General features: G+C 42.4%; 2 protein-coding genes across 2 annotated transcripts in view; one reads left to right on the forward strand and one right to left on the reverse strand.

Annotated features, from left to right (window-relative positions):
• LOC122558042 (uncharacterized) overlaps positions 1-21,765 on the reverse strand; it is a 224,700-nt gene that overhangs the window by 164,809 nt on the left and 38,126 nt on the right. The gene's annotated exons all lie outside the window — the stretch shown is intronic.
• rassf7a (Ras association domain family member 7a) overlaps positions 11,562-21,765 on the forward strand; it is an 81,129-nt gene continuing 70,925 nt past the window's right edge. Inside the window, exon 1 of the mRNA XM_043705695.2 lies at positions 11,562-11,709. The gene's annotated coding sequence lies outside the window, so the exon portion shown is untranslated. The remainder of the gene's footprint in view (positions 11,710-21,765) is intronic.

Genomic DNA, 21,765 nt, shown 5'->3' on the forward strand with positions numbered 1-21,765 from the left:
CACCCAGACCCGTTCCCCTACATTTACCCCTTCACCTAACACTACGGGCAATTTAGCATGGCCTATTCACCTAACCTGCATATGTTTGGACTGTGGGAGGAAACCGGAGCACCCGGTGAAAACCCACGCAGACATGGGGAGAATGTGCAAACTCCACACAGTCAGTCGCCTGAGGCGGGAATTGAACCCAGGTCTCTAGCGCTGCGAGGCAGCAGTGCTAACCACTGTGCCACCGTGCCACCCAGTAAAGGGTACGTCTTTCTAAACTCTATAAATGCATTACAATAATGTCTTGTGCAGGCTCAACTCTCTGTGATGGCATAACAAACAGCTTTATTGTGAAGGATGTGAGGGCTCAGGTGTGCCCTTAATAACACCTTGTTATCTTTCTGACCTTTCTAACAGATGTGCATCTCTCGAGCTGAGAATGGCTGTGGCTAATCCAGCTGTTTCTCTGGGTGGGGCTGCTACATGCAGGAGGAGCAGGTACAGATGTTGACACAGAGACAACAGCTTGTCCAGGCAGAGGGGGAGCGGCAGGCAGTACCACCAGATGCTGCAGAGCTTCCAGAACGAGGGGCAGCAGGAGAAGATCCACCAAGGAAGCAGAGAGTATTGGCATGTAACTGGACCTCCAGTTAGTGAGCAAGATCGGATGCTGAAGAAGGTCCCAAGTCATTGTCTCATTCTTGAGCCAGTTTCTGGATGAGGCCTCAATGACAGTCCCATTCTGGAGACTGACAGAGTTTCAGCTCATCCTGGCTTCCTTGCCAGCGAGTCATTTCAGGAAGCAATTAGAAACTCTGCTGCACTTCACAAACATCGACTCGTACGTGCGTGCAGGATGTCACTGATACAGTGCTGGCCAGAGTCCAGCTTTTCATTTCCTTCCTTCATGACATATTCCTGTCTAATGAAGCAGGCATTTAGATTCTAAGCTGTCACTGACTTCCCAATTAATCGATCTTTAAGAGTACCCTATCACAAATCGGCAAGATTGGATGGGTCTGTTGACGCAGTCAACCAGGAGGAGGACTGACTTTGTCACAGCAGGTTTCCCAATTTTCAGCCTCTGAAATCGTTTCTAGCTGGTTTTTAAACGTGGCACCAGAGCCTCCCAGACATGCTAGGGGATGAAGAGTCAAGCATGAAGGAGGAACTGAAGGATATCCTTATTAGTCAGGAAATGGTATTTGGAAAATTGATGGGAATAAAACCCGATAAGTCCCCAGAGCCTGATGCTTTGCATCCTACAGTACTTAAGGAAGTGGCTGTAGAAATAACAGATGCATTGGTGATCATTTTCCAGCTTTCTGTAGACTCTACAACAAGAGTTCCAGTGAACTGGAGGGTAGCTAATGTAACCCCACTTTTGTAAAAAAAGGAGGGAGAGAAAAAAATGGGGAGTTATAGGCCGGATAGCCTGACATCAGGGGTGGGGAAAACGCTGGAGTCAATTATTAAGGAGGTAATAATTGAGCATTTAGAAAGCAGTCACAAAATCAGTCCAAGTTGGCATGGGTTCACTAAAAGCAAATCATGCTTGACAAATCCGCTGGAATTGTTTGAGGATATAACCAGTAAAGTGGGCAAGGGTGAATCAGCAGATGTTCTGTATTTGGAGACAGTAAGGACCGCAGATGCTGGAAGTCACACTCAATAGATGCAGAACTGGAAAAGCTCAGCAGATCAGACAGCATCAGAGGTGCAGGAAGGTCAACATTTCGGGCTGAAACCCTTTGTCAAGACTGGGGTGGGGGAGGGGAGGCCAGAAGTGGATGAGGGAGGGGTGTGGGGCTGGGGGAAGGGTAGTAGGTGGATGCAGGTAGGTGGTAATTGTGATTGGTCAGTGGGAAGGGTGGAGGGGATACAGGAAAATTGACATTTTGGGCCAGGGCCCTTCATCAGGAATGGGCTCCAGCCCGAAACGTCGATTTTCCTGCTCCTCGGATGCTGCCTGACCTGCTGTGCTTTTCCAGCAACACATTCTCAACTCTGATCTCCAGCATCTGCAGTCCTCACTGTGTTCAGGGTGGAGAGGATAGGTGAGTGGGAAGATTGACAGGTTAGATCGGCTCAGGGAGGTGGGGGAAGGGGTGGGGCTAGACATGGGATCAGGCTGGAGGAGGAGGAGGGTATTGGAAGCTGCTGAAATCAATATTCAGGCCATTTGACTGTAAGCTTCTCAGGAGAAATATAAGGTGTTGTTCCTCCAGTTTCTGTTTGGCCTACTCCTGCACGTATTTCTCTATGTTTCTCTGTTTTCAGTAAGCCTTTGAGTCCACAAGGACTCTCCAGTGAATCCAGCATCAATTGCCATTTGTAAACAGATGGCCAAACCTCCACCATCCTTTGTACATCAAAGGATCCACAAGGACTCAGTAACATTTGCAATATCTCCCTTGCATTGATTATGGTCCAAGAAGTGCATGACAACCCCCCACACCGTCCCCAAGATAACCCACCCCTGCCATTGAGAGATATTACACAATCCAATCAGCTTGCTCTGCTTTCTTTAACATCAAATGGGAAAAATCCACCCAATGAAGGTGATGCCAATGAAAATAAGGAAATGGCAGATGTGCTGAATAATTACTTAATTTCAATGGAAGAAGAGGTCAGCATGCCAGACGTCCCAAGGAAACTAATATTGAATCAGGAACAGGAACTGAACACAATTAATCTAAGCGAGATAATAGTAGAGAGATTAATCACACTAAGGAGTGACAAACTCCCCAGGACTGGAAGGTTTTTTTGAAAAGGAAGTGAAAGGGTTGCAGTCACTAATTATAGTCTGACCAAGTTGTCTCAGTTGGGGAACTATTCCTTTAGGCCTTAGAGAGAACATAGTGAATATTTACCAGAATTATAATTGAACTCTAAGGATAAAGTTACAAGGTTTGTATTGTCTGAAATTTAGAAAGTTCATGGATGATTTGAACAAAGTTTCCAAATGATTAAGAGGAGCGGCAAGGATAGATAGAGAATTTTTCTTTTCCATTTGGGGAGTCTTGAAATATGGATGTACCCTAAAAATGAGAGACAAATCTTTCAGGGAGGAACTGTTGGAAACGCTTTGATGTACAAAGGATGGTGGAGGTTTGGCCATCTGTTTACAAATGGCAATTGATGCTGGATTCATTATAAATTGGAAATCTGTGCATTTTTGTCACTCAAAGGTGTTAAGGGATAAAGGGTGATGGCTGCGATTTGGAGTTAGGTCATAGATTAGCTCTGATATCATTGAGGCTTGAGAGATAATGTAGCATCTTCTTCTTCCTATGTTCTTAACACTTGCCCCCCATCTTCCATTTTCTCTAAAACTTTCACCTCATTCCTCCAGTTCTCTCAAAATGAATGAATGAGTTATTGAGGATCCCAATGATACAACAATAAGTTGGCCTGGTGTCAGGACTATGCTATAATCTTGTTAATGTGCAGTATCATGGGTTACATTTTAATGCAACCATATAATTTAAACTCAAGATAATTATAACCTTCTATTCTGCTGCCTGTGATCCTGATGGATTAGCAGAAAATATATGATGGCTGCAACAGATGAAATAGCTTGAAAGACAAGTATGTAACTTGTTACTTTAACACATAATTGCTAGCTTCATAATATTCACAAGGTCTGTTAAATACAATGTAGATACTGCTCCATTCTGTCTGCTGATATTAACACTGTCCAGCCAGCCCTACATTCCAGGAAGCTGAGTCCCAGATTTAAATTATTCTGGACTGAGTTTATAGATATCAGCCTGACTCGGCTGGACATATCTGTCACTGAGCACCCGATGTAGCTACAGAAATTAGTCCAGAGTGTTGCTGCTCCTGATGAAGGTGAATGTGGGCTTAGGCAGGATTTTGATACATCTCTGATCAAGTAGGTTTGCTGTGTAGTTTGGATTATTACGGATTGTGGCTATGCAGTGCTGTAGTGTCAAATGATCCGAGGTGTTATACTCCAGAAACCTCATTCTTGAGGATCAAACTTGAGTAAATGTAGACATTTATTCCAGAATTACACATTACAAAATTGTATCTCTTGACACAATCTAAACAGTTTTAGTCAGAAGCACAATTAGACACAATTAATATACCATAACCCAAGGCACTTTGCAGATTCAAGGTTTTGATGAAGAATCATTGAAACTTGAAATGTTAACTCTGTTTTCCTACTCACAGATGTTCTCTGATATGCTGATTATTTCCAGCACTTTATGTTTCAAATTCACTTGTGAATGGTTTTGATCGAGTAAGTAAGGAGAAACCGTTTGATATGGGGGGAAGAGGGAGTGGTGATAACTGGAGGGCACAGATTTGAGATAATTGGCTTTTAAAAAATGCCATTAGAGAGATCAGGAGTTTACTCAGTGAGTCACTGTGATCTGGAATGTGTTGCCTGCAATATTAATAGAAGTAGATTCAATAAGAACTTTTGAAAGAGAATTGAATAAATATTAAATGATGCAGTTTTAATTTTAATATTAGAGGTTACAAGGAAAGAACAGGGAAAGTGAGACTAATTGGATAGCTCTTTCAAAGAGCTAGTACAAGTAAGATGGGTTAAACAGCCTCATTCTTTGGTGAATTTGTTCATGATTTAAAACTGAAAAGTAAAAAATGACCAATAAGTCAACTCACTGGGGGTGAGTGATACTTGTATGACCTGTAGCCCAATGGCAGGCAACATTCAAGGGTGACCAGGTAGAAGACACAGAGGCAGACGGAATCTAATCTCTGGTTTTGTTATCTCAATTTGTTAGTATTTGCTTTCTGAAAGGTTTCCTTTCCATATATTCTACATATGAGATGCACTAAATTCAAAGCTATCTTTTAAATTCTGTAAACTTTCAAGCTAATCTGACTGTTGATGAAACAATTACTGAAAATGCAGCAATGAAATGACAGAGTGTTATTGGCTCAGTTAATAATTCCATGTCAGCTAAATGAATTCCATGTCAGCTAAATGAATTACTATAAATCTGGGATTGAAAGTGACAGGGTTAAAAAACAGGCAGTTATATGTGGAAATGCAGATCTGTTGCCATTTCATCAAATAGCAGAACAGGCCTGAAGGGCTGAGTGGCCTCCTCTTGTTTCTATCATCATGTACAGCTGCAGAATACAATAGATGGTACAGACCATCTGATAATAAATGGTTTGCTCAGGACTTCTGAGTGAAAAGGTTGTTAATCACCTTATCTCTGCCTCCCATGTGCTTTCTGTTTGATATTATTTTTGTTTATTGTCAAAATGAGGCACCTGCAGATGATAAACCAAGCATCAGACTTCTGACATAGCACACATGGAACATAATCCACTAGCAGCTGGGCTCCCCCAGTGGTATCATGTATTGAGAGACATTAATAAATTAGTGAGCTGCTGGAAGCTCATTGTGTTTGCATTAGTAAAGGATTAATCTTTTTCCATTCCACTGACATGAGACTATAAGAAAAACTTTCATTGATACCTTCCTCCCCTTTCAGCTTCTCCCATTTTACCTGGGGCCAATCAATACTGGTTGACTACTTTTCTTCATGGAAATGCAGGGTTACCAGGATAGGGTAGAGGTGGATCTGGGTGGGATGATTTTCAGAGCGTTGGTATGGACTCGATGGGCCGAATGGCCTGTTTCCACACTGTAGGGATTCTATTATGTCCTCCTGTCAGTCACTCATTCTTCTTCCAATTCCAGAGTTTAAGTTTCTCGATTTGGCATCTTTTCATCTCGTCTTGTGCTGTCTTCTTTTCCTTCTTCCTAGCAGTGTCACACCTCCATCACTCCACGTCTCTCTCTGCAACCGATGACCATTCCATTTCAATCGCTCCTCTGCTACTTTCCTTGACATTGACAAAATTCCAAGGACTTGAAACTATTCACTTTCTGTAAGGTTTCATTCATAATGTTTACAAGAATGAGACACAATCTTATTGAAGGCTATCAGCCTTGACAGGATAGTCACCGAAACACTGAGAGGAGGAATTTAGAACTGGGGGCCGCAATTTCGAAATAAGCTGTCTCCCATCTATGACAGTGATGAAAAGGAATTTCTTCTCTCTGAGGGTTATTTTTCTTTTCTTTACTCTTTGACTGGATGTGGACATTGCTAAGAAGGCCACAATTTGTTACCCATCCCAAATTACCCTTAACCAACTTGTTGCTGGGTCATTTCACAGGGCAATTAAAAGTGAATAACATTGATGTGAATCTGAATGTGAATATAGGTAGTTCAGTTAGTAAGTTTGCAGGTGACACCAACATTTGTAGTGTTGTGGACAGTGAAGAAGGTTATCTCAGAGTACAACAGGACCATGATCAGATGGGCCAATGGGCAGATAAGTGACAAATGGAGTTTAATTTAGATAAATGTGTGGTGTAGCTGAAAGGTTTCACAGGCATCGGTTAGGCCGCTTTTAGAATTCTTGTTAAACTTGAAAGGGCTCAGAAAGATTTACAAGGATGTTGCCAGGATTTGACGATTTGAAGTATATGGAGAGGCTGAATAGACTGAGGCATTTTTCCCTGAAGCTTCAGAGGCTGAGGGGTGACCTTATAGAGTATTATAAAATGTTGTGGGGCCTGGATAGGGTGATTAGCTAAGGTCTTTTTCCCAGGGAAGAGGAGTCCAAAATGAGAGGGCATAGGTTTAAGGTGAAAGGGGAAAGATTTAAAAGGGACGTGAGGGGAACTTGTTCATGCAATGAGTGGTGTATATATGGAACAAGCTGCCAAAGCAGGTGGTGGAGGCTGGTACAATTACATCATTTAAAAGGCACCTGGATGGGTGTATGCATAAGAAGAATTTAGAGGGATATGGACCATTTGATCAGTGCACACACGTTAGATAAAAGGATCTGTTTCCATGTGGTGTATCTCTATGACTTGATTGGAGTCTTTAGCAGTCCAAAGTCAGGATGACAGATTTCCTTGTTAAAGGACAATAGTGAACCAGATGGGTTTGTATGACAAAAGGCTGTAGTTACATGGCTGCCATTAGCTAGTTTGTAAAATAAGTTCAATTACTGAAGTCACCTTCTCTAATGAGAACAACAGCACCTTTACCTTTCACTAATTGTGCCACGGAGATAAATGTTGTATTTGCCTGGAAAAATATTTACAATCCAATAAAGACAAATATCTAAATTGATGCAAATGCTGGAATTCACACAGGAAATGTGTATCTGTCGAGGCACCTCCTCTCCTGTCAAACATTATGATAAAACTCATATTACTTGGAAGTGTCAGGAGATTCCCAGCATGTTATCAATCAATAGAACAAATCCCAGTTAGATTTACTGGTAATTGGATTATAAAGAATGATTTATCATAAAATGGTTATAGCAGACAAGGAGGCCATGCAGTCTGTTGTGCCCATGCCAGCTCTCTACAACAGCAAGATAGTGATCTCTTTTTGTTCCCATGTGACAGGTGAAAGATTACTTGTTGTAGCCTGCTGTTGGAGCCAGTGTTTGTGTTGCTGAACTAGAGATGCATGAGAATCATTATTGTCTCCCCCTCTTCACCACTACCCATACTCACCACAGTACAAATAAAAATTCTAATCAACCTGCTCAGGCACACCTCTGGAGCAGGTGAAGTTGAACAGGGGCCTTACAGCCCAGAGGTAGAGAGACAATAACACAGCACTACAAAAGCCCTACCCACCATGGAACACAAAAACACACACTCGTTCAGCCCCTTGATCCTATTCCATAAAGTCACTGAGTAATCACTACTCCATTTGCTGCCACTCTTTATTCACTGTGAATCGCCTTGGGATGTTCTGAGTCAGAATAATTGGCCTGACCATTAAATTGTGATCAGAAGTGATCCCTCGAAGCCACACCGAAGCATTGTGGTTCTACGTACACCACATGGATTGCAACATTTTTAAGAAGGCAGCTCACCACCATCTTCCTATGGGAAATTCAGTATGGGCAATATATTGTGGCCCAGCCGGCAACACTCACATCCTGTGCTGACTCCACGATAATCACATCAGGGATTACATGTTAAATTGTGTGCAGTTACAGAGCCACCCATCCACATCCCTGGACTGCAGAGTTGTCCAAGCATGTCAGGAAGCTGCAGTGCGTATTTGCACAATATTTGCTGCCATATTCATTAACTCAAACTGGAACAGTGTTGGCTTCATGTTACTTGCTACTTGTATTAAACTCCTATCATTGACAATGGATGACCACGTTCTGAAGAGGAGATATATCTCATACTGTCAGGGCAATGAGATAGCTCTCGAAGTTTTGCAGAATTTCAAATACTTCCATCAGACATCCTGTTGATCATGAATGTGAATGTCCACAACCTCATTGCAATTTCTGTCTCTCACTCAAACATTTAACAGTTTTTAAATTGGCCATTAGACTTTTGGCAAAATGTATTTTATTCATAAATTATCTATAAGTAAATATAACAAATCTAAGTCAGTTCAGTACAGACTTTGCAGAACATTCAGTGGGAATTTTGCTTTCTTTTTTACAGCTTCAAACCAATTGCAACCAAAAAGGCATGTTCTAAGCAGGAAACCATTTACAGTCCCGTTAATGCCATGGGGTATCTCGAAACTTTACAGACTCTATTTATATTCTGGCAGGAAGACCTTAGATGGTGGCCTGTTCCCACTGTGCCTTGGCAGTCACTGCCCTAAGTTTTAGTGTGTACCTCAGCATTGATTCCTGGACCTTGGAATATGCCAGTCTGCAACACTCAGTTCAGGTCAACTCTTTAAAGAGTGGTAAAGGTTTCGGGCAGTCAAAGAACATCTTTCATCAGAGTGATGGTACTCCAGGTGAAGTGTGGATCCTGGGAAAGAGCACAGAGAGCACAGAGTCCTGCATCATGAAGCTTGGGATGAACTTTGACTAAAATCATGGCCTCTTTTTCCAGATCTTCTTTGCAAAGGCACGGTCCAGAAGATTTGCTGGTTAATAGGTGGCTACTCTGAGTAGGAACAACACAAAAAAGAACTTGTATCTCTACGGTTGCTTTCACAATCTCAGAACATCTCAAACATTTTACAACGAATGAAGTACTTTTGAAGTAAAGTCACCCACTGTATTCTAGGAAATGTGGCACCTGGTTTATGTGCAGCAAGCTCCCCCAACGTGCAATGTTATCAAGACCTGGCATTCTGTTTTATGGTGTTGATTAGGAGCCATTACAATAACTCACCTCCTTCTCTCCAAATCAATGTCCTGCGATCTTTTATACTCACCTGAAAAGGAAGATAGGAACTCAGTGTGATGCTTGGTAAAAATGATGGGACTCAAACATTGCAGCATTCAGAATGGCATTGTCAGCATCAGCCTAGGTTATTGGGATGAAGTCCCTGGAGTGGCACTCAAACCCATGACCTCCAGACTTACTGAAGACTTCCTCCTTTATGATCCCCTGGTCAGATATAAATGTTACTATATTCAGCAAGAGAAGGAAAGAGAGAGCAGTGTGATCAATTAGTGAAGTAATCTAGTTATCAATGATCTCCTTTGTGAAAGGGTTGGTTTAATGTTAAAGTAAATCAGGATAGCTGTTCAGGGCAAACATTTTAACATTCAGTAAAGGAAGAATCAGAACTCCTCATTCCAGTTCCTGGTAAAACCACATCAACTTTCATATTAAAATTTTCCAGGGTTTTGAAAGATTTAAAGAAAGAAAAACTATTTGCAATGTTTGATAACCAGAAGATATAGATATAAAATCATTTACAGAAAAATCTGAGGGGACATGAATACACTTTTTATGCAGTTAGTTGTAAAAATTCCAGAGGGGCAGAGGATGCAAAAGGGAATAGGATAAATAATTGAGGAGGAAAGAATGGCAGGGGAGTGGGACTATTTGAGTAGTACTTTCAAAGAACTAGCAGAATCAGGATGAACCAAATAGCCTCTTGTGTTGTATATGAAAACACTGCTCTTTGAATATCTGCACAGGGGTTGGGAATTCTTTGCCAACTGCCCCATTTATTTCACTCCACCTGGAGTATGAAGGAAACAGCTACACTACAGTCGATATGAAGTTGGTATTCTCCAAGACCTCACAAACTACTCCAGTGAAGCTCCCAGGTGGAGTCCTGAATTACAGTCTGTCAGTATCTATTCTGCCTTCTGTTCCTTTTTTTGAAGAGCTGGTATTTTGGCATTCCTCCTATTGCTAGACAAAACAAGACATGGTCTCTCACTTCTTCTTTCACTCCTCTGTCTCTATCCACCATTCCCCTTGCTTTTAATCTCTATCAGAGCAGACAAAATATGAAAGGATCTTTGTTGTGCCTGAAGTGCAAACTGATGTTGAATTAGTGAAGAAATCTAGTTATCATCCTCAATCTGTCCTCTATATGGAAAAGTTTCCATTTATGAGTATGTGAGACGTCAATATTCCTGAGGGGTCTGTGTTATCATATTAGAAATATACAGCAGATACAAGACCTCACAGCCTTTATCACTACAGCAAGAACTATTTTCACTTGTATTTAGGCATCTTGTTCCCATATCCCTTCATCTTCCCTCTCTGCCATCCATCTCTCTAATCTAATCCTAAATCTCAACAGTTTCTGCTGTTAATACAGGAAGTGAATCCCATAACCTCTCAAATGGCCTGTACAATGAAAGGAAGAAAGAAAACATCTGCAGTAAAATCATAAAATGCTGGCAGTGGTCAGTAGACAAGTAGCATCTGTGAAGGAAGGATTATAGTTAAGTTTTTTTTCAGGTGAATTACTTTTCATCCAGAAGTCTGATGCGTCTATAATGCCTCCTAATGTTTACAGTCAATTAAGTATTTTTGAAATGTAGTAACGATTGTGTTATAACATAGCACCCAATTTTCCCTATTTTCTTTCTTCCCAATTCTCCTTATTTTGCTTCTTATTTTCTCCATGCCCTTCACCCTTCCTATCTCTCTTCAACGTTCCCACCTTTATTTTTTCTAGTCTACAGCTTCTTACCCTCCAGCTTTCTCTCGCTCGTTCGTCTTTCTTGTCTCTTTCAATCTTACTGCAATTGTTTCTTTGAATCTAGTTCTCCCCTGATCCTCCGGTCCTTGAGTCTTGACCCACATGACTTTGTCGCAATCCTAACACTGCACGGCACTGAAACCTGGTTTTTCTCTGTCTCGCTCTCTAAATCATTTCTTCCCAAAGCTTCAAGAGTGTAGAGTATCTCTCCCTCCCTTAGCTTTTACAGTCCTATAAATCTGCAGGGCTTTAGAGAACCCACTTTACAATCTGGTAGCCATATTACCTCTTGAGATTTAACTTTTCTTAGGTATTCTGTTAGATTGAAAACTAAACGTGTTTCAAAACAAAGTCGTCTGAAACTTTGACCGAACCGAAATTGGACTGAGAACCTGTCTAGCTTTGGAGCATGCAGGATCAGATTGGATTAGTGTGAGAAGCAATGCGGTACAATTACTGTGTTTACATCAAGCCTGATCATAAACTGCCCGCTGACTGGAACGCCAGCATCACATGGCAGCCACTTAATCTCTTCAATGAAAGGGGCAGGGGGCTCTCCATTGGCTAACCTTCCCTTCTGAAAGCGGATACAATGTGTAACCAAGGCGACGTGATGCAGCTTAGCACAGTGGAGTGGCGATCACGGTGCTGCTGCAGCATTGGGAGAAGCAGACAGGCCGGTCTGAAAGGACAGCGCCACGGCTGCAAGTATTAATGCTGAGGCCCCGCTACGGTAAGTGGCGATCGTTACTGTCCAAGCAGTTGATCCGGGCGTGGGGGCACTGCAGGAAGGTCATGTCAAAGGCGGCGGGGGGATGCAGGGGGTTAATTAGGAAAAGGAGAGGGGACTCATATTGTAAAAGCTGTTGCTTGCATATGATAGGAAACAGCCACCTGTTGGAGCACAGGCGAAGCTTTTAGAATTCACATCTAAAGTAATAGAAATACGGGCCTTTATTTTCCGTTTTCGATACAGAATTTCTCATTATTTAATTGCATTCAGTGTCAAACTCATCACCCATATCATCTGCACTCCCTTTCCTTGAGAGTTCCTCGCTGGGGGTCTTTTGCACATTCAATCTGTCTGTCTCACTCACTCAATGGGATTCTGTTGTACATTCACTTTAACTCAATCACTGAGGTATTATTGCACATTCACTCGAACTCACTCATTGACTTAGAGCACTCTGAGTTTATCTCTGAGGTTACAACAGGAACCTGAGAGGATGGGCGGAAGAGTGGCAGATGGCGTTCAATTTAGATAAATGTGAGGTGCTGCATTTTGGTAAGGCAAATCAGGGCAGGACTTAAACAGTTAATGGTAAGTTCCTGGGGTGAGTTGCTGAACAAAGAGACCTTGGGATGCAGATTCAGAGTTCTTTAAAAGTGGAATCACAGGGAGACAGCATAGTTAAAAAGGCATTTGGTACGCTTGCATTTATTGGTCAGTACATTGAGTATAGGATTTGGGAGTCACGCTGTACAGGACATTAGTTAGGTCACTTTCAGAGTACTGCATTCAATTCTGGTCACCCTGCTATATGAAAGATGTTGTTAAACTTGAAAGGGTTCAGAAAAGATTTACAAGAATGTTGCCAGAGTTGGAGGATTTGAGCTATAGGGAGAGGCTGAATAGGCTGGGGCTGTTTTCCCTGGAGAAGGACTTATGCCCGAAACATCGATTCTCCTGTTCCCTGGATGCTGCCTGACCTGCTGCGCTTTTCCAGCAACACATTTTCAGCTCTGATCTCCAGCATCTGCAGACCTCACTTTCTCCTGTTTTCCCTGGAGCGTTGGAGGCTGAGGGGTGACCTTATAGAGGTTTATAAAATCATGAGAGGCATGGACAGGGTGAATAGTCAAAGTCTTTTCCCTGGCATTGGGGAGTCCAAAGCTTGAGGGCATAGATTTAAAATGAGAGGGGAGAAATATAAAAAGGACCTACAGGGCAACCTTTTCATGCAGAGGGTGGTGTGTGTATGGAATTAGCTACCAGAGGAAGTGGTGGAGGCTGGTACAATTACAACATTTAAAAGGCATTTGGATGGGTATATGAATAGGAAGGGTTTAGAGGGACATGGGCCAAATGTTTGTAAATGGGACGATATTAATTTAGGATATCTGGTCGGCATGAATGAGTTGGACTGAAGGGTGTTTCCATGCTGTATATTTCTATGACTGTATGATTTGCTGTTGAAAATTCAGTGTCACTCATTGGAGTATAGTACCACTAATGCTGACTTTCATAGCAGGCTCTTTTTGCTTAGCTAGACCCTCCATATTGAGGATGTCTTCCTACTCTTTCAGTCTTTTTGTGTTCAGAGATGGCTGCTAGATCTAATGTATCTTTTGCTGACTGCTACATGCTGGGCACAAAGTGCTTGATGGATTGTGTACGTGAGATTTTTGGAGATTTGAACACTTTCTTTGATGCTTCAGAATCACCTTTGCGTGTTCCCAATGAAATCTGTTTGCTGCCTTCTCAAATGAAAATTCTCAACTTTTAACCAAAACTGTAGCTGTTCATGGAGCAGTAACAACACTGGCATCGATCCAACAATGAGGAAAATTGCCATAGGTGCCCTGTACACATAAAGTGTGTACCACCAGCTTCTCAAGAGCAACTAGAGATAAAGTCATAGAGTCAAAGAGATGTACAGCATGGAAACAGACCTTCAGTCCAACCCGTCCATGCCGACCAGATATCCCAACCCAATCTAGTCCCACCTGCCAGCACCCGGTCCATATCCCTCAAAACCCTTCCTTCCCATTCATATATCCATCCAAATGCCTTTTAAATGTTGCAATTGTACCAGCCTCCACAACTTCCTCTGGTAGTTCATTCCATACACGTACCACCCTCTGTGTGAAAAAGTTGCCCCTTACGTCTCTTTTATATCTTTCCCCTCTCACCTTAAACCTATGCCCTCTAGTTCTGGACTCCCCGACCCCAGGGAAAAGACTTTGTCTATTTATCCTATCCATGTCCCTCATGATTTTGTTAACCTCTATAAGGTCACCCTTCAGCCTCCAACGCTCCAGGGAAAACAGCCCCAGCCTGTTCAGCCGCTCTCTATAGCTCAAATCTTCCAACCCTAGCAACATCCTTGTAAATCTTTTCTGAACTCTTTCAAGTTTCACAACATTTTTCTGATAGCAAGGAGACCAGAATTGCAAGCAATATTTCAACAGTGGCCTAACCAATGTCCTGTACAGCCGTAACATGACCTCCCAACTCCTGTACTCAATACACTGACCAATAAAGGAAAGCATACCAAACGCCTTCTTCACTATCCTATCTACCTGCGACTCCACTTTCAAGGAGCTCTGAACCTGCACTCGAAGGTCTCTTTGTTCAGCAACACTCCCTAGGACCTTACCATTAAGTGTATAAGTCCTGATAAGATTTGCTTTCCCAAAATGCAGCACCTTGCATTTATCTGAATTAAACTCCATCTGCCACTTCTCAGCCCATTGGCCCATCTGGTCAAGATCCCATTGTAATCTGAGGTAACGTTCTTCACTGTCCAGTGCACCTCCAATTTTGGTGTCATCTGCAAACTTACTAACTCTTCTGCTCACATCCAAATCATTCATGTAAATGACAAAAAGTAGAGGACCCAGCACTGATTTCTGTGGCACTCCACTGGTCACAGGCCTCCAGTCTGAAAAACAACCCTCCACCACCACCGTCTGTCTTCTACCTTTGAGCCAGTTCTGTATCCAAATGGCTAGTTCTCCCTGTATTCCGTAAGATCTAACTTTGCTAACTAGTCTCCCATGGGGAACCTTGTCGAACGTCTTACTGAAGTCCATTAAGATCCCATCTACCGCTCTGCCCTCATCAATCCTCTTTGTTACTTCTTCAAAAAACTCAATCAAGTTTGTGAGACATGATTTCCCACACACAAAGCCAGGTTGACTATCTCTAATCAGTCCATGCCTTTCCAAATACATGTACATCCTGACCCTCAGGATTCCCTCCAACAACTTGACCACCACCGACATCAGGCTCACTGGTCTATAGTTCCCTGACTTGTCCTTACCACGCTTGGGCAATAGAGATTTCCTCATTGCATAAATGAATTTATAAAAATTGTTTACAGGGCAAATCTAACCCATCCAATTGCATCTCTGCCTACTCTCCATCCTCAGTCAAGATTTATGAATCATGAATTACCAGCACTTGCTTCGTAATGACCTTTTCACTGATGCTCAGTTTGGGTTCTGCCAGGGCCATTCAGTTCCTCATTCCAGCTTCTGTTGAAACATTGACAAAAGAGCTAAATTTCAGAGGTGAGTTGAAAGTGACAGCCCTTGATATTAAGATAGATTTTGATCACGTGTGACATTGAGGAGCCCTTGCAAAACTAGACTCAATGGGAATCAGGAGAAAATCTCTCCACTGGTTAGAGTCATAGCTAGCATAGAAGAAGATGTTTGTGGTTGTTGGAGGTCAGTAATCTCATCTCAGGACATTGCTGCAGGAGTTCCTCAGGGTAGTGTCCTAGGCCCAACCATCTTCAGTTGCTTCATTGATGACCTTCCCTCTATCGTAAGGTCATAAGTGGGGATATTTGCTGATGATTGCACAATATTCAGCTCCATTCGTGACTCCTCAGATACTGAAGCAGTCCATATTGAAATGCAACAAGATCTAGACAATGTCCACATTTGGATTGAGATAGCGTGTAATATTAATGCCACATAAGTGCCAGGCAAAGATCATTCGTCTAATCCAGAGATTCTAAACATAGGCCCTCAATATTCAATGGCATTACCATCACTGAATTCTCCATTATCAACATCCTACGGTTACCATTTACTAGAAACAGAACTGGATTAGTCATGTAAATAGTGTGGTTTCAAGGGTAGATCAGAGGTTAGGAATCTTGCAGCAAGTAACTCACCTCCTTACTCCCCAAAACCTGTCTACCATCTACAATACATTCAGGAGTGTGGTGGAATACTCCCCATTTGCGTCGATGAGTTCAGCTTGAACAACATTATGCCTGAAACATCGATTCTCCTGCTCTTCAGATGCTGCCTGACCTGCTGTGCTTTTCCAGCACCACATTCTCAACTTTCAAGAAGCTTGTAACCATCCTGAACAAAGCAGACTGATTGATTGGCACCACAACACCCACTTCCTCCACCACCAATGCTCAGTAACAGCAGTATATACTATCTACAAGGTGCACAGCAGAAATTCATCAATGATCTTCAGGCAACACTTTCAAAACTCACAACCATTTCCATCTAGAAGGACAAGGGCAGCAGGTACATGGAAACACTACCACCTGCAAATTCCCCCCCGAGCCACTCACCATCCTGACTTGGAAATACATTGCCATTCCATCAGTATTGCTGAGTCAAAATCCAGGAATATCCTTCCTAATGACATTGGGGATCCACCTACACAATATGACCTGCAGCGGTTCAAGGAGGCAGCTCATCACCACTGCTCAAGGGCAACTAGAGATGGGCAATACATGCTGCACTAGCAAGCAATGTCCTCATTACTTGCATGAGTTGTTAAAAAGCCAAGGACCCTGAAGGAATTGGTGAGGATGTTTGGTCTCTTCAGGGATGCTTTTGAGGACATCTCTAAAAAGTGTCCAACTGGGAGGCTCCTGTTGTCACTGAGCGGCACGGTGGCTCAGTGATCATCACTGCTGCGTCACAGTGCCAGGGATCTGAGCTTGATCCCACTATCAGGCAACTGTCTGCATGGAGTTTACATGTTCTCCCTATGTCTGCATGGGTTTCCTCCCACAGTCCAAAGATGTGCAGGTTATTTGGATTGACCAGACTAAGTTGCCTATAGTGTCCAGGAATGTGCAAGTTAGGTTGGATAGCCATGAGAAATGCAGGGGGGTGAGTCTGGATGGAATGTTGTTCCAAGGATTGGTGTGCACTTGATGGGTCAAATGGCCTGCTTCCACACTGTAGAGATTCTCTGAGTTCCGAATAGAACAATTTGTTCAGGAGGTCGGTGTCATGCATATATATAATCTTGAGTTATTTGCGTCTTAATGCTGGGCATGTTGACTTGAGGTAAGACTATGCTCTTGGCCCACATTTATTGCCACCAGGTTTAGAAGATTTGCAGAATTCTTCAGGCTCAGTACACTTCCATAGATACTGATGTTCTCTGGGATACAGAGGCCCCATTCTCCCTCTTAACAATCCCAAGAGTAGAGGAGTTCGCTCCATTGTCATGGCCATATTTATCCTTCAATCAGTATCACTAAAACACATTATTTCATATGTGTCTCGTTGCTCTTTGTGGGAGCTTGCTGTACACGGATTGACTGTCACATTTCCTACAATATAACAGTGATTACAGTAATGAAATTGTTGGCTATGAAGCAACTTTGGAAAATTCAGAAGCTGTAGGAGGTGCTGGATAAACATATTTTCTTTCCTCACTGAGAACATGGATTAAACATATCCAGAGAATATTCCCTTGTCATAAGCAATAACATTTTCAATACAATATCCTGCAGCTTCTCATTCCTCTGAAAGCTGATTAACGGTAAAGCTGATTTTTCCCAAGTAAACGTCCAGCCCCTCTGTTGCTGTCTGTAAATGACGCACTAATGAATGTCTGGCTAAAGGATAATTAAAGAGGAGCAACAGCACTAATAGCATTTATTCCATTTTGTTGGAGGTTAAATAGAGTTCACCTCTACTTAGATCATCCAAAGTGCACATACTCACGCTCTCGATGTTTTGATTTCAGATTGGAGCTATTTGAGAGGCCATCAGTCTCTTATTAAAGCACAAATTTATTTTTTTAAAGAGATAAACATAGTAGAATTCCTTCTAATTTGTGGGCCATGTTTCATATATCAAGGTTATGATACTTTGTTCACAGTCTGTGATAAATCAGCCTGGTGTCTCAGTGGAGACATGTTAACATTTGAGGCTCTAAATATATCTTTGGTGGGGCATGTTCAAACTGGGGATATTAACATGGGATCACATCAGCTCATGATCATTCACACTGGTGGTGACACAGGTAAGGTACTGGTTGGAGCGTCTGCAAGTGAAGTGTTGCAATTTGGGGCTAATATCTACTTTCAATCTGAAGAAATAGCCTGTGATTCAAACAGTTTTTGTGAGCAAGAGCTAGTCTTGAAAAATCCCCTGTCCAGGGAACTCTCTGAGCAGGACCGTTGCTGTGCCTGGGCCAGGACTTTGGTTCTAAAGATTTTAGAAATGGAACCACTGGGAGCTGGTTGCTGGGCTTGTGAAAGGCACCAGGCCAATTGAAGACTTTCATTTCTGCCAGTAAAGCCTTTTTAAATTGTACGCTCTGCTCTATCAAAAGTGGAAGACAATTTGCGCATACCAGGATTCCACAAGCAACAATGTGACAAATGACCAGATAATTTGTTCTGAGGAAAGGTCACTGAATCCCATACGTTAACTCTGATTTCTCACCATAGATGCTGCCAGACCTGCTGAGGTTTTCCAGCAATTTCTGTTTTTGTTTCTGATTTACAGCATCCGTTTTCTTTCAGTAGTTAGATAATTTGTTTTAGTGTGGTTGTAAAAGCTGCGATAAGGAAGTACGTCTCTCCTTTCTCTTATGTAGCATTTGTTCAGGCCTTGGATCATTTAAAGGCAACACAGTCTTGCTTTAATCACAATTGAAAGACAGAACCTGCAACCACGCAGGGATCCCTCGATACTGACCCTGTAGTGCAACTCTCCCTTGGTCCTGCCCCTCCCATGGTGTGATGCCCCCTCAGTTACACACTGGGTGTGTTTCATTCTTCTTTGACATTTGAACCCACTATCTTCTGACTCAGAGGCAAGACTGCTTCCCAGGAACAATCCCTGTAAAAATATATATTTTCCACAAGATGTCGGCATCTCCTCGTAAGCAAAGATTTGTTGCATGTCCTTAATTGTCCTTCCGGTAGTGGTGTGCTGCATTCTTGAACTGCTGATAATCGCGTATTTCAAGCATTTAGAACCAGCAACAGTTAAGGAATGGTGATGTATTTCCAATCAGGATGATGTGTGGCTTGAAGGGGGAACTTGCAGTTGGTGGTGTTCCCATGTACCTGCTGCCTTTGTCCTTCTAGGTGGTGGATTTGGAAGGTGCTGTTGAAGGAGCCTTGGTGTGTAACTGCAGTACATCTCATAGATGGTTCAGACTACTTTCACAATGTCAGTGGCTGATGGACTGAATGGCACCACGTCCGCAAACAATTAAATGTGCTGCTTTATCCTGGATGATTTCAAGCTTTCTTGAGTGTTTTTGGAGCTGCACTCATCCAGTGTGGGAAATGGAGTGTATTCCATTACACTCCTGACTTGGTTAAAAATCACACAACACCAGGTTATAGTCTAACAGGTTTAATTGGAAGCACACTAGCTTTCAGAGCGACGCTCCTTCATCAGGTGATTGTCCTGACTTGTACCTTGTAGGTGGTGGGTGGGCTTTGAGGAAATGCGGAGGTGAGTTAGTTGTTGCAGAACGCCTAGCCTCACATTTTGCAAATGAAAAGACTCCATATAAAAGCATGTTCTTTTGGATTGGTAAAAAATGTGATGTTAACTTGATTTTTGTTATGGGACTCCTCCAGCAATTCACAGCTTTTTGATTAAACTTTGAACTTCTGGTATTGCACTACCAGAGCTTCTAATTCCACATACCATTTAACATTGCCGGTGCATAGGTTCCACTAACCCCACCAATAAATAAAAGGATTAGATAATCAGCAGCCCAAGATCCGCTCACTGCAGGGTGTTTAGGTCAACAGAATCTCCATTGACCTTCAACACAATTCCTGCTCCTGATTCAGTGTGTTTTCAGCAGATTTTCAGCTTGGTTTCAAACAATGGCCCTCTCTGAACTGTCTCTTTGATCAAAGTGAACATTCTTTAGGCAGAAGACAAATAGCATCAGATGTCAGAGTGGGAGGTTTGATTCATCATCAATGATTAGTGACAATGAAATGTGCTTAAGAGCTAGACAAGCAAATCTGATTCCTTTTGTTGCTGCCACAATGATTGAGATGACACAAAGGATTGATTCAATTCATTATCTCCTGAGATGTGAGGGAGTCTGTCTCAAATCTCCAAGATTGAATCTCCCGAGTGCAGCTGCATTGTGATAAGGGGAATTCATTGTGATACTGTATTTGAAGTTAAATGAATGGAGTAACACAGCAATTTTGATCTCTCATGTATCTAATATTTTAGTCCTCCAGCATTAGAGGCCATGCCATCAGTGGGCTGGACCCCTAATCTTTGCAAGTAAGCCTTTCTATCTCTATCCCACACTACTGTATAAAACAAACCCTTTTGAACAAACCTTTGGTCACCTGTCCTCATATCTCCTTGGTATTAAATTTTATCTGATTATGGTATTGTGATTTTTTTTTCAAATTGTTTATGGGTCTTGCTTGCTAAGTCAGCATGTATTGCCCATTCCGAATTGCCCTTGAGAAGGTAGGCAGTGAATGTCTTCTTGCACTGCTGCAGTCCCTCGGGTCTAGGTACCCCTACAGTGATGTGAGGCAGCTGTAGGATTTTGATCCAGCAACAGTGGTAATAAATTTCCAAGCCAGGATGATGTTTGGCTTGGCGGATAACTTGCAAGAAATGGTGTTACATTATATCTGCTTCTCTTGTCTGTATAAATGGTAGAAATTGTGGGTCTGGAAGGTGCTGTGGTGGAAATTTGGAGTTACTACAGAGCATCCTGGAGATATACACTGTTGCTAACATCCATTGATGAGGGAATGAATGTTAAAGATTGGCAATCCATTCAAAATCAAACAAAGTGCTTTGTCCTGCATGTTGTCCAGTTCATAGTGTGGGAGGTAGCATATTAGAGTCGAGAGTGTGGTGCTGGAAAAGCACAGCAGGTCAGGCAGCATCCAAGGAGCAGGAGAATCGACCTTTCAGGCATAGGTAGCATATTAACATGGATAGAAAATTTCTGGCTAATACAAAACCAAAAGTAGGCATAAATGAGTCTTTTTCAGGTTGGCAAAATATAATGAGTGGTGTGCTACAAGGATCAGTATTGGGACCTTGACTGTTTACATTTTAATAAATGTTTTGAATGAAGTGAAAGAAGGTATTGGTACCAAACTTGTAGACACAAAGATCAATAGGAAAGTAATGAGCAAAGAAGACTTGAGAAGGCTGCAAAGAGGTATAGATAGGTTAAGTGAGTGGCGAAGATGTTGTAAATGGAGTATAATATGCAAAAATGTAAAATTGTCCTTTTTAGTAGAACAAATGAAAAAACATGTTATCTAAATGGGGAGACTCTGAGATGCAAAGGAATCTGGTTCTCCTGGTGTCTGAATCACAGAAGCTTACTGTGCAGATACAGCAAGTAAGTAGTAAACAGCTTATTCTAAGAGGAATGAATACAAGAATAGCAGGATTATGCTTCAGTTTTACGGAGCATTGATAAGACCATGTCTGGAATACTGTGTACAGTATAGGTCAGGCAGCATCCAAGGAGCAGGAGAATCGACGTTTCGGGCGTAAGCCCTTCTTCAGGAATGAGGAGGGTGTGCCAAGCAGGCTAAAATAAAAGGTAGGGAGGAGGGACTTGGGGGAGGGGCGTTGGGAATGCGATAGGTGGAAGGAGGTTAAGGTGAGGGTGATAGGCCGGAGAGGGGGTGGGGGCGGAGAGGTCGGGATGAAGATTGCAGGTCAAGAAGGCGGTGCTGAGTCTGAGGGTTGGGACTGAGATAAGGTGGGGGGAGGGGAAGTGAGAAAGCTGGAGAAATCTGCATTCATCCCTTGT

Source organism: Chiloscyllium plagiosum, unplaced genomic scaffold, assembly GCF_037043375.1.
Source record: "Chiloscyllium plagiosum isolate Xiang-an unplaced genomic scaffold, Cpla_swu_hap1 HiC_scaffold_18, whole genome shotgun sequence".
Taxonomy (NCBI): domain Eukaryota; kingdom Metazoa; phylum Chordata; class Chondrichthyes; order Orectolobiformes; family Hemiscylliidae; genus Chiloscyllium; species Chiloscyllium plagiosum.